This window comes from Equus quagga, chromosome 14 (genome assembly GCF_021613505.1).
Source record: "Equus quagga isolate Etosha38 chromosome 14, UCLA_HA_Equagga_1.0, whole genome shotgun sequence".
In the NCBI taxonomy this organism is placed as follows: domain Eukaryota; kingdom Metazoa; phylum Chordata; class Mammalia; order Perissodactyla; family Equidae; genus Equus; species Equus quagga.
In genome coordinates this window covers 36,415,460-36,430,072 of record NC_060280.1, presented here as the reverse complement: position 1 = coordinate 36,430,072, position 14,613 = coordinate 36,415,460, and the positions used below count along the sequence as shown (strand labels likewise).

The 14,613-nt window shown below is 41.7% G+C and overlaps 1 protein-coding gene across 4 annotated transcripts in view; it reads left to right on the top strand.

Moving 5' to 3' along the window:
* Positions 1-14,613, top strand: part of RAB30 (RAB30, member RAS oncogene family) — a 121,049-nt gene that overhangs the window by 89,017 nt on the left and 17,419 nt on the right. Inside the window, exon 1 of one of the 4 annotated variants that reach the window (XM_046638604.1) lies at positions 11,651-11,665. The exons of the other annotated variants lie outside the window; for them this stretch is intronic. The gene's annotated coding sequence lies outside the window, so the exon portion shown is untranslated. Of the gene's footprint in view, positions 1-11,650; positions 11,666-14,613 lie in introns of those variants that run through there. 4 annotated transcript variants of the gene reach the window in all.

Sequence of the window (14,613 nt, the reverse complement as noted above, 5' to 3'; positions counted from 1 at the left end):
TATGGTCTGTCTTTGAGAATGTTCCATGTGCACTTGAGAAGAATGTGTGTTCTTGTCTTTTTGGATGGAATGTTGTATATATATCTATTAACTCGATCTAGTCTAGTGTTTCATGTAAGTGCATTACTTCCTTTTTGACTTTCTGTCTGGTTGATCTATGTGTTGATTTAAATGGGGTGTTGAGGTCCTTGCTGTTATTGTGTTGCTGTTAATTTATCCCCTTATGTCTATTGGTGCTCCTGTGTTAGGTTCATATATGTTCATAAGTGTTATGTCCTCTTGGTGGAATGTCCCTCTTTTTTTTTGCTGAGGAAGATTCTCCCTGAGCTAACATCTGTTGCCAATCCTCCTCTTCTTTTTTTTCCCCTTGAGGAAGGTTAGCCCTGAGCTTACATCTGTGCCAGTCTTCCTCTGTTTTGTATGTGGGTTGCCACCACAACATGGCTGATGAGTGGTGTAGGTCTATGCCTGGGATCTAAACCCATGAACCTGGGCTACTGAAGCAGAGGGCACTGAACTTAACCACTAGTCCATGGGGAGGCGCTGGAATGTCCCTTTTATCATTATATACTGTCCCTCTTTGTCTCTCATTGTTTTTTTAATCTTAAAGTCCACTTTGTCTGATGTAAGTATGGTACCACCTGCTTTGTTTTGCTTGCCATTTGCTTCGAGTATTGTCTTCTATCCCTTTACTCTGAGCCTACATTTGTCTTTAGAGTTGAGATATGTTTCCTGGATGCAGTATATTGTTGGATCTTGTTTTTTAATCCATCCCACCACTCTGTCCTTTGATTGGAGAATTCAACTCATTTACATTCAGAGTGATTATCCATATAGAGGATATCCATATACTTCCCTTTTATCTCTTGTTTTCTGGTTGTTCTATATTTCTATTATTTCTCTTCTCTTGTATTTCTGACTGCCATTTCAGTTTGGTGGTTTTCTGTGGTGGTTTTCTCAGTTTTTGCTTTATTTATGATTTGTGGCTCTCCTCTGATTTTTTGTTTAGTGGTTACCATGAAGTTTGTATAAAAGATCTCATAGATGAGATAGTCCATTTTCTGATAACCTCTTATCTCCATTAGCCTAAGCAGGTTCCATCCCTTTCCTCTTCCTCTTCTGAGTTATTGTTGTCACAAATTATTCTGTTTCATGTTGTGAGTTTGTGACTACATTGAAATGTTTATGGTTATTTTTGATGCTTTCTTTCCCTTTATCGTTTATGTTATAATTGTTTGCTAACCTGCTCTGATAGAGAGCTGCAATTCTCTGCTTTTGTCTGTCCATTTATCTCCTCGCTCAAAGCTTTGTAAACCTTTGCCTTTTTGCTTCAGGCATGAGGGCTTCCTTTATCATTTCTTGTAAGGGAGGTCTAGTGGCAATGAACTCCCTCAGCTTTTGTTTATCTGGGAAAGCTTTCGTTTCTCCATTGTATCTGAAGGATAGTTTCACTGGATAGAGTGTTCTTGCTGAAAATTTTTGTCTTTCAGTATTTTGAATATATCATTCCATTCTTTCCTAGCCTGTAAGGTATCTGCTGAGAAATCTGGTAAAAACCTGGTATGGGTTCCTTTGTAGGTTATTTTCTTCTGCTTTGCTGCCCTTAATATTTTTTCTTTGTCATTTATTTTTTCCAGTTTTACTGTTATATGCCTTGGAGAAGGTCTTTTTGCATTGATGTAATTAGAAGTTCTATTGGCTTCATGTATTTGTAAGTCTACTTTGTTCCCCAGGTTTGGGAAGTTCTCAGCTATTATTTCTTTGAGCAAGCTCTCTGCTCCTTTCTCCCTTGCTTCTCCCTCTGGAATACCTGTAATCCTTATGTTCCTTTTCCTAATTGAGTTGGATATTTCTCGAAGAATTTCTTCATTTTTAAAAAATCTTAGTTCTTTCTCCTCCTCCACCTGAAACATTTCTAGATTCCTGTCGTCTTATTCACTAATTCTGTCCTCCATAATATAAGCTCTACTTTTTATGGTTTCTAGATTATTTTTTATCTCATTAATTGTGTTCTTCATGTCTAGAATTTCTGTAGTTATTTTTTAAGGGCTTTAATCTCTTTGCTGAAGTATTCCCTCTGCTCATTAGTTTTATTCCTGAGCTCATTGAACTGTCTTTCTGAGTTTTCTTTAACTCGTTGAGTTTCTTTATGACCACTATTTTAAATTCTCTGTCATTTAGGTTATAAATTTCTGTGACTTCAGGATTGGTTTCTGGAGACTTGTCATTTTCCTTCTGCTCTGAAGTATTACTGTAGTTTTTCATGGTGTTTGATTAACTGATCCTTTGCCAGCGCATTTGTGGTAGTGTCAGATTGCAGATTCCAACTGCCACCACTGGGGGAAAGCAGGAGCTGTGTTTCTGATCCTGCCGTCTGCTGGAAATTGTGCATGTATGGCTGTTCTGCATCTCTGCGGGCTAGCCACAGCTGCTAGGCATGGCTTCTGTGCTCAGTGGATGGGTTGCCCAAGTGCAGGTCTGCACTGTGCTTACTGGTGGTTTGGCTGAGCTGTTGTGCTTGGTGGATGGGGCACCTTCTCAGGAGCTGAGCCATGGCCACTTAGTGGGGAGCATTCCAATTGGCAGGGCTGCCACAGCACGGTGGGCACTCCCACAGGCCAGATACTTCTCTGAAGGCGTTTGCATGTCTGCCTGTCTGCCCCCACCTCCTCTTATAGTCGCTCTGGCCACTGCACTTGGTGTGTGGTCTCTTAGTGGGGAGTGTTCCCACTGGTGGGGCCGCTGCAGCACAGTGGGTGCTCCCACAGACTGGGCTACCTGTCCAATTGCATTTGTGTGCAGGCTGGGCTGCCCCTGTCTCCTCTTAGAGTCACACCAGCTGCTGTGTGAGGCTCCAGACTTGGCTTGCTGCCGCGGGGGATAGGGGGTGTGCTCACCTAGTTCCACTGCTTTCCGGGGATCCAATCCACCCACCTTCAGATGTATAGCTGCGTGGGTCTCTCAGGCATCCTGTTGTGCTGTGTGGGTATCCTTTGGTGGTTAACGAATGTCCATTTAGTTGTAATTTAGAGGGAGAGAGACAAAGGGAACAGCTCACTCCACCAGTTGCTGACATGACTCCTGTAACTACTTTAAAGAAAATGTTGACATGATTACAATGAACAAAACAAAACCACCCAGTACAAAGGAGAAAGAGACAGGGAGGATACATCAAAATGCTGACAGTGATTGTGTTCCTTTTGCTAATTTATTTTTCCCTTTTCTGTGTTTTCTAAGTTTTAAAAAATATGTCTGTGGTACTGCAAAATGTTAAAAACTTGTGGGAAAAAAAAAGACAAAACCTAAAAAATAAAAATCTCCCTGTAATCCCATAATCCTAACACAGCATATGTTCTTACTTTTGGAATGCCCTTGTTCACATACATGCTTACTTTTCATAGTTGCTGTCCTGACAAATGCAGCTCTGTGTATTCTTTTTATTTTGCAGCCTATTGTCAACATTATTTCATATTTCTACATAGTTTTCATTATTGGCATTTCTAATGGCTGCCCCACATTCCATGGTGTTGATGTTCCATACTGAGCTATCCCTTGTTGGACATTTGGATTGCTTCCAATTCTTTTAGATAAGCTGTAATGAGCATTTTTGTTCATTTTGTATTTTGAATTTGTCCAGTTCTTTCCTTAAAGTGAATTCCCAGCAGTGAGCTCACTGCATAAAAGGTTTGAACTCAGTTATGGCTTTTGGTTTGTACCAAGTAAGATCCTGCTTTCTAGAAGAGCAGATTAAATGTGTATGGTCACTAGCTCTGCACGTGTGTACGTGTCTCATGTTTCTCAGAGGTACCACTATTGAGCCTCCATGATATTTTGATAAAGTGTATTGTTTTTAAATCAGTCATCTTTTTTTTTTAAGATTTGAATTTTCCTTTTTCTCCACAAAGCCCCCCAGTACATAGCTGTATATTTTTAGTTGTGGGTCCTTCTAGTTGTGCCATGTAGGGAATGCCGCCTCAGCATGGCCTGATGAGCGGTGCCGTGTCTGCGCCCAGGATCCGAACCAGTGAAACCCTGGGCCACCGAAGTGGAGCACACAAACTTAACTACTCGGCCACAGGGCTGGCCCCTAAATCAGTCATCTTTATTGAAGAAAATTTAGCAAAGATATAAATATATAAAGAAGGAAATAAACTATCCACTTAAAAAATATTTTTCCTTCCAAGTATATATTTCATAATGTTACATCATGTGGCTCTATGAAAGTATAACCTCTTCTCTATTATTGCATAAAGGCTTTACTCCTCTCTCTATTTTGGGATCTATTCTAAGTAATACTAGGGTGAACTTTCTTGTGAATAAATCTTTGCGCACATGTTGGACTCATTCCTTAGGAAAATTCCCGCAAGGAGAATTGCTAGGTAAACGAATATGGACATTGTTAAGGCTTTTGATGAATATTGAAAACTTGCTATTGAGGAAAGTTTTGCCACTTAATATGTCACCTGATTAGAAGTCTGTAGTAGACTGACTGGGTGAGAGCTGATGAGGGCGTGAGCCAGGTTGGTGGGTGGGGACAAAGGTGGAGCAGAGGGAAAATGCAAGCTGCATTTCTGATAGAAAATCTGCAGACCTTGGTGACAGATGGCTTATGGCATGCTTTGTATATGTGTGTTGGGGGACCATGTTGAAGGAGATTTCTACCCTATCTTCCACATAGGAATTTGTCAGGATGCAGATAAGATAATTTACAAGAAAACAAACTTGAGGTGCTGTGTAGATGAAAAAACTTATTGATAGTGGTGGTAACCAAGCAATCCTGCCCAACAGAGCTGTTTCAAGGATGAAATGGGCTGGTGTGTGTAGAGCACCAAGGCTGTAGACAAATAGTCATTCTCTTGAGTGACACAGGACCTGGCACAAACTAGGGAGACAGATGTAGGAGAATTCCTACGTTTTATTCTCCTCCATTTGAGTCTCAGAGCATGTGGTCACTTGTTTCCCTTTTACTTTTCTCCTGCTTCCAGTGAGGAGGGAATCTGTTTAAACAGCTGAGGGAAGGGTCCAGCCTGGATTGACAGTCTTCCAGCATGGAAGGAGATACCTCTGTGTTTGGTAGGTCTTGGGTCCCTAAGGCAGAGGGAACCACTTGAGTCCACTTGTGGGCTGCAGCCTGACCTCTGGCTGCCAGGCCAGGCTGCATTGTGTGCTCAGCCTGGGGGAGGAGACTGAAGATGCGGATAAGGAGGCACTTCCAGTCCAGCCAAACAGGCGCAGGAAAGCCTCTGCAGAGGAAAGATTAGACACATTCTCTGATTTAGTGAAAACAACGGGGTAGGCAGTGGGACAAACACGGCCCCTCCCAAACTCTTTGGGAGTGGTATTGTTGATTATAATTGGAGGAGGACAACAGAGGGAGCCTGACCTGCTTGTGCAGAAGACGGAAACAGCAAATTGGGTCTGGGAAGGCCTTTTTTTAGATCAGTTCAACAAACATGTTTAACAGACAGAAGCTCCCCATCTCAGAAAGGGATTAATGAGTGGGAAGGTTATCTTTCTTTTCTCCCGGGAAGCAAGGCGCCAGTATTTCCAGGCACATTCAAGACTTTTTGTCACGCACCTGCGCCCAGGTGCTGTGGTACAAAACAAATTAGGTCTGCCTGGGGAGCTGTCTGAATGGGGGCCCCCCCGTGGGTCCCAGCAGTGGGCCTTCCTTCTCCTCTCACCTCTCTGTGGAAAACCAAATCTGTGCTTAGTGAATGACGCCTTCTCACTGTGGAAAGTGACAGAGCACTATGACTTCAACAAGATAATTCAGACATTTGCTTTGGTTGATGCTGATGAAATGCTGTTTCTTGGATTTTCATTTTCCTTACGTCTGGTACGTCAAATCTGTTGTGTATTTCTAGGAAAGAGGAAAATATAAAAGACAATAAATGTAAAGAATAAAATAATAATAATTTTTTTTATTGCCTTTCTTTTTTATTTTTGAAAATAGTATTCTGGCAATCTCAGGCCTACTTTAGTTTTTATTCTCATTTTTGTCTTTATCTTCTCCATGTTTTAAAAAATATTCCTAAGGGCTGCTTTTGAGTTCCCTCTCATCGATGGGTCCACGCCGGCCTCCCCTGGTGGTTATGCCCGTGGCCTTGCCCAGTAGGGATTTATTTTTGCAGACCTCATTTATCCTGGCAGCAGCTCTGACTTAGAGTCAGGGGACCTGTGTACGCCCTTCTGGCTCTGTTGCTTGAATGCTCTGTGGCCTGAGGTAAGTCACTCTCTTGATTTCAAATCCCATCTCTGTAAAATGGGGAGAAAAAAGATGGCTCCTCCTGCTTCAGGAAGATTCTGTGTCAGAGTGCAGTGAGAGTGATTTCTGAGTGGTAATACGTGATACAGATGTGCAAGAGTTTGGTTTTCATTAGTGACACAAATAAACTATTGTTCTACCTCTTGGTTTTGGTTGTCATACAATGGATACTTGGTTTGAGGGAAGTCGGTGTGAAAGAATGAAAGAATGAATCCACCATGTAGGGGACTCGCTGTGCTGAGACGTGGTTTAACAGAGAAGCACTGGTATACACAGTAAACTGGATAAAGCAACCCCAGAGTCTGGGTGGGGCATTCCTTACCTGCCTTGTGCAGGGGTGCAGCAGAGTAACAAAGAAAAACAAAAAGGTAGAAATAGAGCACTGCAAACAGATTTTTTTTAAAAGGGCCTCTCACTATATTAGGAAACTGTCTTTTTTTTTTTTTTTTTTGAGAAAGATTAGCCCTGAGCTAACTACTGCCAGTCGTCCTCTTTTTGCTGAGGGAGACTGGCCCTGAGCTAACATCCATGCCCCTCTTCCTTTACTTTATACGTGGGACGCCTACCCCAGCATGGCTTTTGCCAAGTGGTGCCATGTACGCACCCAGGATCCGAACCAGCGAACCCTGGGCCGCTGAGAAGCAGAACGTGCAAACTTAACTTCTCTGCCACCGGGCCAGCCCCAGGAAAACTGTCTTGCTTTTCAAGCGCTACTATAGACTGAATGGAAGGGCAGAGTATAATTTGTTAAGAGTTAGAGGTTATTTTCTTCCCTAGAAAGAGCTAGATAGTACAGCCTCCCCAGAAGCAAACACTGTTGTTAGTTTTCTTTTGTACTCTTCCAGAGATATTTTATACATAAACAGATAAATAATGATATGCTTCCCTTTATGTACTATGCACAACTCGCTTCTTTCACTTAATGCATCTTGCAGGTGTCCATAGCAGGCTGCAGCATGCATTGAGGTAGAGGTTCCATAATCTCCACAACGATTCTCCTGCTGATGGACTTTTAGGTTCTTTTTCTATTTGCTATTACAAACATTGTTGTAATGAATACCCTCCTCCATGTGTCTTTGTACACATGTATCGGTATAAGTGTAGGATGGATTCCTAGAAGTGGAATTGCTGGGTCAGAGGGTGTGTCATAGTCTTTTTAGTTCTAAATGAATACTGCCCTCCATAGAGGTTGTGTTGATTTACCTCCCACCAGTGGTATATCAGTACCCCACTTCTCTATACCCTCTCCAATGCGAAGTGAACTTTGCCAACGTGAGATGGAAAATGGCCTCTGATTATAAAGTCATTATAGTTTTCATTATAAATTGTTTATACTTGGGGCCAGCCCCGTGGCCGAGTGGTTAAGTTTACATGCTCTGCTTTGGCGGCCCAGGATTTAGCCGGTTCGGATCCTGGGCATGGACATGGCACCGCTCATGAGGCCATGCTGAGGCGGCGTCCCACATACCACAAGTAGAAGGACCCACAACCAAAATATGCAACTATGTACTGGGGGGGTTTGGGGAGAAAATGCAGAAAAAACAAAAAAGAAGATTGGCAACAGTTGTTAGCTCAGGTGCCAATCTTTAAAAAAAAATTATTTAGGGGCCGGCCCGGTGGCACAGCAGTTAAGATAGCACGTTCTGCTTCTCAGTGGCCCAGGGTTTGCCAATTTGGATCCTGGGTGCGGAAATGGCACTGCTTGGCAAAAGCCATGCTGTAGTAGGCATCCCACGTATAAAGTAGAGAAAGATGGGCATGGCTGTTAGCTCAGGGCCAATCTTCCTCAGCAGAAAGAGGAGGATTGGCAGTAGTTAGCTCAGGGCTAATCTCCCTCCAAAAAAAAAATTATTGATACTTAAAATTACAATTATAAATTCATTAGAGTTTTGAATTTACTCTTATGAGTGAGGCTGATTGTTTAAAAAATATTTAAGTGCCATTTTTATTTTCTTTCTTGTAAACTATCTGCTTATGTCCTTTGCCCGTTTTTTTCTATTGGGTTATTCTCTTTTTCTTATTGATTTGCAGGAAGTCTTTACACATTTAAGGAAATTAGTTCTTAGTCATATGTATTTCAGATATTTTAATTAGTTCATCTTTTATTGTTTTGCCATGCAGAATTTTTTTTATTGAGTTCATAATAGTTTACAACATTGTGAAATTTTAGTTGGACATTATTTCTTGTCTGTTACCATATGAGTGCTCCCCTTCATCCCCTGTGCCCACTCCCTAGACTCCTTCCCCTTGGTAACCACTGAGGTGTTCTCTTTGCCTGTGTGTTTCTTCCACATATGAGTGAAATTATACAGTGTGTCCTTCTCTGTCTGGCTTATTTTGTTTAACATAATACACTCAAGGTCCATCCGTGTTATTGTGAATGGGATGATTTTGTCCTTTTTTATGGCTGAGTAGTATTCCATTATATATATATATATATATATTTATATATACCACATATATATACCATATATATATATATATATACATCACATTTTCTTTATCCAATCATCGGTTGATGGGCACTTGGGTTGCTTCCATGTCTTGGTTATTGTGAATAACGTGCCACGCAGAATTTTTAAAAAATTAAATTAGTCAAATTCATCAATCTCTTTATTTTATGGCTTTGATTTTGAGTAATTCTTAGAAAGCCTTTCCCTACTTTAAGCTTTCATACGTATCGTGCTGTCTTCTAGTACTTTTATGCTTTTATTTTTAAAAATCCAAATCTTTAATCCATGTGGAATTTATTTTAGTATAACGAGTGAGATAGAGTTCCAACTTAATTTTTTCCCAGAAACACGTGGGTTTTGATTCCGGCACTTCTACTCATTAGCTGTGTAATTTTGAACAAATTAATTAACCTCTCTGAACCTCAACTTCCTTATCTGTATAATGGGAATAGTAATACTTACCTAATGAGGCTGTTGAAAAAGTTAAATAAGATTATATATGGAGGGGCTGGCCCCGTGGCTGAGTGGTTAAGTTTGCGTGCTCCGCTGCAGCGGCTCAGGGTTTTGCTGGTTCGGACGGATCCTGCATGCGGACATGGCACTGCTCATCAGGCCATGCTGAGGCGGCATCCCACATGCCACAACTAGAAGGACTCATAACTAAAAATACACAGCTATGTACCGGGGAGCTTTGGGGAGAAAAAGGAAAAAAATAAAATCTTAAAAAAAAATTATATATGGAAAACATTTAGCACAATTCCGGGCACATAGTAAGTGTTCAAATTATGGTCCAGATACCCAGGAACCTGGGAAAACATTCCCTTTGTTCAGCAAAGGGAAGAAGTTCTAGGTGGCTAGGATACAGAGGTCACCTTGCAACACACTAGTGTGTGACTTATGGTGAATCACGTCATCACTTAAACCCTCAGTTTTCCTCATCTGCATAATGAATGATGAGAACTAGCTCATGAGACTGGTGGCAGGTCCAGATTAGATCACTTCTATGAAAGTATTTTGTAAACTGTAAAGAGCCATATAAAAATGCTGGAGCTTATGGCCCAGTGAATGAGGAGCAGCCACAGCACAGGTGGGTGTTTGACATCTCTGGCCAGGAAGAATAATTAACTTGCAGTAACGTGAAATTAGCAGCTGATGTATAGCAAGTGAGCTTGCAGCCGTTGATGACAGTAATGTTTCGTAATTGCCTTCTGGTAATTAAGCGATAACGAGCTTCCCGAGACAGAACCTTGTTAGAGTGACAGTGGGATCAAGTGCTTTCAGTTCAATGTATACGTCTTGAACACAGCAGTGGGATACGCAGACATGAGTGTCTTGTTGAAGCATGGTCCTTGTCCTTAAGGTCAGTAGGGGCAACTGACATGTGGAGCACAGCCCCCTTCACCAGGCAGATGCACACGTGGAGAGGTGCTTGGAGGAAGGTCCCCAGTACCCTGGGGTCGTCCAGGAGGGAAAGATTCACCTGCAGAGCCCATTATGTCAGTCTGAACCCAGTCTCTGGAGTCTGGCCCAGATTCTAAAGAACCCCAGCTCAGTAATGCCTTCTTCAAATGTTACTTGTTCTCCTTTTGTGTTCCTCTGTTTGGTTGTTTTGGATTCATCAGGCATATCTTGTTTCTCATGCCCTGCTCTTCTCCCTCCATGGCTTCTGGGTGGGCCTGGTCTTGTTCTTAGGACCTCTGTTCCTATTAGACCTGACTACTTAATTTTTCTCTGAGTAGGGTTGCCAGATAAAATATAAGCTGCCCAGTTAAATTTGAATTTCACATAAACAACTAATAATTTTTTAGTATAATATGTCCCATGCAACATTTGGGTTGTACTCATGTACTAAAGAATTATTCGTATGTCCTGTACAATATTTGGAATAAACTTATGTTAAAATTTATTTGTTGCTATCTGAAATTGAAATTTAACTGGATGTCCTCTTTTTTCTTTCCTCCTTCCCTCCCTTCTTCCTTCTCTCTCTTTTTCTCTTTCTTTCTTTCGTCTAACAACCCTACCTGGGCAGCCCTGATTTCAAATGCTATAAAATGGCATTTGCTGTACTGATGTTTCATGGAGCCTAAGTAGCGAGCGATATTAAAAGGTATTAGAACAGAATTCTCAGCTGAAATCATGTTTGATAAATCCAGGATTAAACACAGTTAGCCAGTTTTCTTTATTATGGGGATTTTCAGTACCTTTGACATCTCCAAGATTGAGTTATTGTATTTAGTATTTCTCAGAGTTATGTCCCCGTGAAGCTCTTCCCCCCTTCCCCCTTCCTGAGTGTTTAGTATCGTTGGAGCAAACATTGACTGAATGCTGGGGGTCTCTGGGAATCAGTTCTGTTTGTAGATCATGAGTTCTGATTTTGGGTTTTGGGAAAATACCACTCTGTAGGAAACAAAAAACCTTTGTATAATATTATGATTATATTTTTGTTTTAAAAATTTATAAAATATGCACATAGATGTGGGTGTATATAAACAAAAAAACTAGAAAGATGTATACCAAAATGTTAACCATAATTATCTCCAGGAGTGGGTGTGGGTAGGGAAGAGACAATAGGCGATTTTCTCTTCCTTTTTGTTTGGCTGTATTTTCTGCATTCAATATATATGACTCTTGTCAAAAGGGTTAAGAAAACATTTGATTATTATATTTTTTAAAGTTGCCTCTCTAGCAACTCAGTGATATAGGGTCTGTCATCCCCATCTTATGGATAAGGAAACTTTACACAGCTCTTTGGCAGACCCAGGTCTCTTGATTTCCAGTGCGTGCTGTCTCTTTGGTTTGAGAGAATGGCAGCACACACTGTCCTGAGCAGGGGCCAGGCGCCTGTTTACCCAGCGCCCTCAGTTTACAGACCAAGGTTCGGACCCCAAAAGGGAAGAGGACCTGAATGAGATACGTGGATTTTGAACAAGGACGAGTTGCCAAGGTATCATTTTCTTGAGCGGGGGCTGAGGGTCAGAAGGCAGGACGGTGGGGTGGAGATCTGGCGTCTGTTCACTGGAAACCTTGACTTTATCTGTTACACTGAGCCCAAAGGGCAAGGAGAAAAATGTACTGATGTACAACAGTGAATACAGTTGGCTTTTTTTTTTTTTAAAAGAAAAGTCACTTTGATAAATGATTTGTGTTGCCAAAATCACATTGCTTAGAATGTTTTTTTCTTTTTAAGCTTTTCATAGTATGTCTTGTTTCCTGTGTCTTTTTAAAAATCATTTTTCTTTTTCTCGTCTATTTTTCCCTTGTTGAGTCTCATATATGCATCCATTTATTTAGAGCTTTTGTGGTGATTATGATATTTGGGGTTTTGCTTGTTTATCCAAGTAGTGTTCCTATTTATATCCTCTGTGCCCGGTACTTAAGTTACATGGATGAACGATGACTGAATTGTGGGAGAGGTATGTGAGGGAAAAGTCTGGTAGGTCCAGTTCCTAAAAGAGACCTGGGCTCTGAGGGCGCAGAAAGGAGCAGGGTTTGTATGATCTGGAATCTGTGTGTGGCCCTATCAATGTGGGTGTGCTGCTCCCAGAGCAGGGAGATTCTGGAACACTGTGGTTCAAAGGGGCCTGGGATTCCATTCAGCTGAGCCTCTGAAACCTCGTAACAGGTATAGCATGAGGCAGGGGATGGCAGCACCCTATTTCAGAAGGAGTCAAATGGATCTGGATTTGAATCCTTGTCCTAAGACTGACTAGCTCTGTGACTTTAGCATAACCCCTCCTGCCTCAGTTTCCTCTTCAGTAAGTTAGGGATGATAATGATAGTACCTACCTCACAGGGTTGTTGTGAGGATTAATTGAGTGAATACATATAGAAGGGTACCTGGCACATAATAAGTGTTGAGTAAGTGTCAACTATTATTATTATTGACAATAATAGACCGTCAAATCCCTAGAGTAGTGCTTGGCCGCTAGCGTATCTTGCAACATGTTTGTTCCCCAAAGTATGAGTTTTCTTGTCGATTTAGGGCTGAGAATAACTAACCGCCTCTGAAAGGGTTCCCCCTCCTGGGATGCTGTCTCATCACCTCGTGATTGGTGGTGCCTGAGCTGTTACCTACCAAACAGAAGGGCTTCCTCAGAGTAGTTTCCAGAGAATCCTGTGAGCTTTTCATTCACCAGTGTGTTTTCTATTAGAAACAGAACAGTAACCACAGCAGGTAACCTGCACGTTAAGTCCAGCCCTGCCACAGACAGCCTGCATTTTTAAAGAGACCAAACACTTTTTTTCCGTATGTTCATTTAAAAAACATTCAACAGAGCATTAGCATTATAATTTCTTATAGAAAGGAGAACGGCTTTCACGTTTACTCTGTGGCTCTTTCCAGGTGGTAACCACAAGAGTCTTGACTATGAGCATTGACTCTCACCAAGTGACTTTCTTGCCTTCTTTTCCTGAAGGTGCATAATTTGGGCCCTGTTAACCTTCTCTTAGGAGCCTTGTTTCTCAGGTCTTTATTTTTGGACATTCTCCTCTGGATTCTCTGCTTTGTTTCTTTAACCTTTGCCAAAGATGGAGAAATACATGTGTGGCAAACAGTTTAAGCACAGAAACAGAATGGAGCCAAGTCCTGTGTTCTCTGCTCATTGGCTCTTGAAAGCAGCGAGTTGTCCGTGTGTGGTCTGCAGGGCCTCCCATCTTCCTGTTCTCCTTGTGCCTATCCTTGACTTGTATATTCTTTTTGCTTTTAACAGCTTTATTGAGTTTTAGTTAACATACCATGTCCCTGAGTTTTTTCCTGGAGTCTGACCTTGATTCTTATTTAAACTACTATAGTGGGGTAGAAAGAGTTTTGGATTTGAAGCCAGAAGGGAAGAGGAAAAGGAAATCACATTTATTGAGTGTTTGCACTTCACCATTCAATTCATCAGATCTTTCTTTAGCTCCTACTATGAGCCAGGCATTGTGAAGGGCACTACAGGGTAGTGGTTCCAGGACATGGGAGCTGGAATTTCAGCTCTACTGGTTAAGTGGAACTCACTGGTAAGTGGGACCTTAACATCTTCTTATTTAACATCTCCTGTGCCTCAGGATCCCCATCTGTCAAGTTAGAATGCTAATAGTGTCCACCAATAAGAGTGATGTGAGGATGAAATGAATTAATAATATAGAGCGAGATGATGATGGTGATGATGATGACAATGACAATAACGATGATGGAGAGGGGTTGGGATCAGGACTCAACCAGACAGACACTCACTGCTCTCATGTTGCTCACAGTCGTGTATGTGTGTGTATGAGTGTGAGTGTAGGGTAGAGGTGCTGAGGGATGGACTTGGAATGTGAGACAGGTATAAAGAATTAAGTAGAGTAAAGCACAGTGAGTATTACTACAGGGCAGTGGAGAGTATTGTGGAAGTGCACAGCAGGGAGCCCCAGCCTCGTCTCAGGTCAGAGAAGCATGCTAGAGAGAGTGATGTTCGAGTGAAATTGAAAGGAGGAATAAAAGTTAGCTGGGCGAGGGGCAGTAAGGGGAGGTTATGTTCTGTGTTCTGGGCAAGAAGAACAGTATACGTGAAAGTCTGAAGAGAAAAGCAGTCCTGTGGTATTTAAGGAACTGAGGAGATCCAGTGAGTCCAGAGCATGGGATGTGAGGAGAGTGGTGAGACACGGAACTAGCAATGAAGTCAGAAATCAGACCATGGAAAACTTGTGAGTCACGTTGAGGAATTCGAATGACTAAGAGCCAGGTATTGTCCTTGGGGTTTCCATTAATTCCTTCAAGCATCACAACTCTGTGATATAGGTGTTATTAGACCCATTTTGTTTGGGCTCTGAAAAATTGTCACTTACCCAAAGGCACAGACTTAGAAGATAGTAGTCAGGATTTGAACCTAGGTCTCTCTAGCTCCAAAGCTAGAGTTCTATTGATGATAC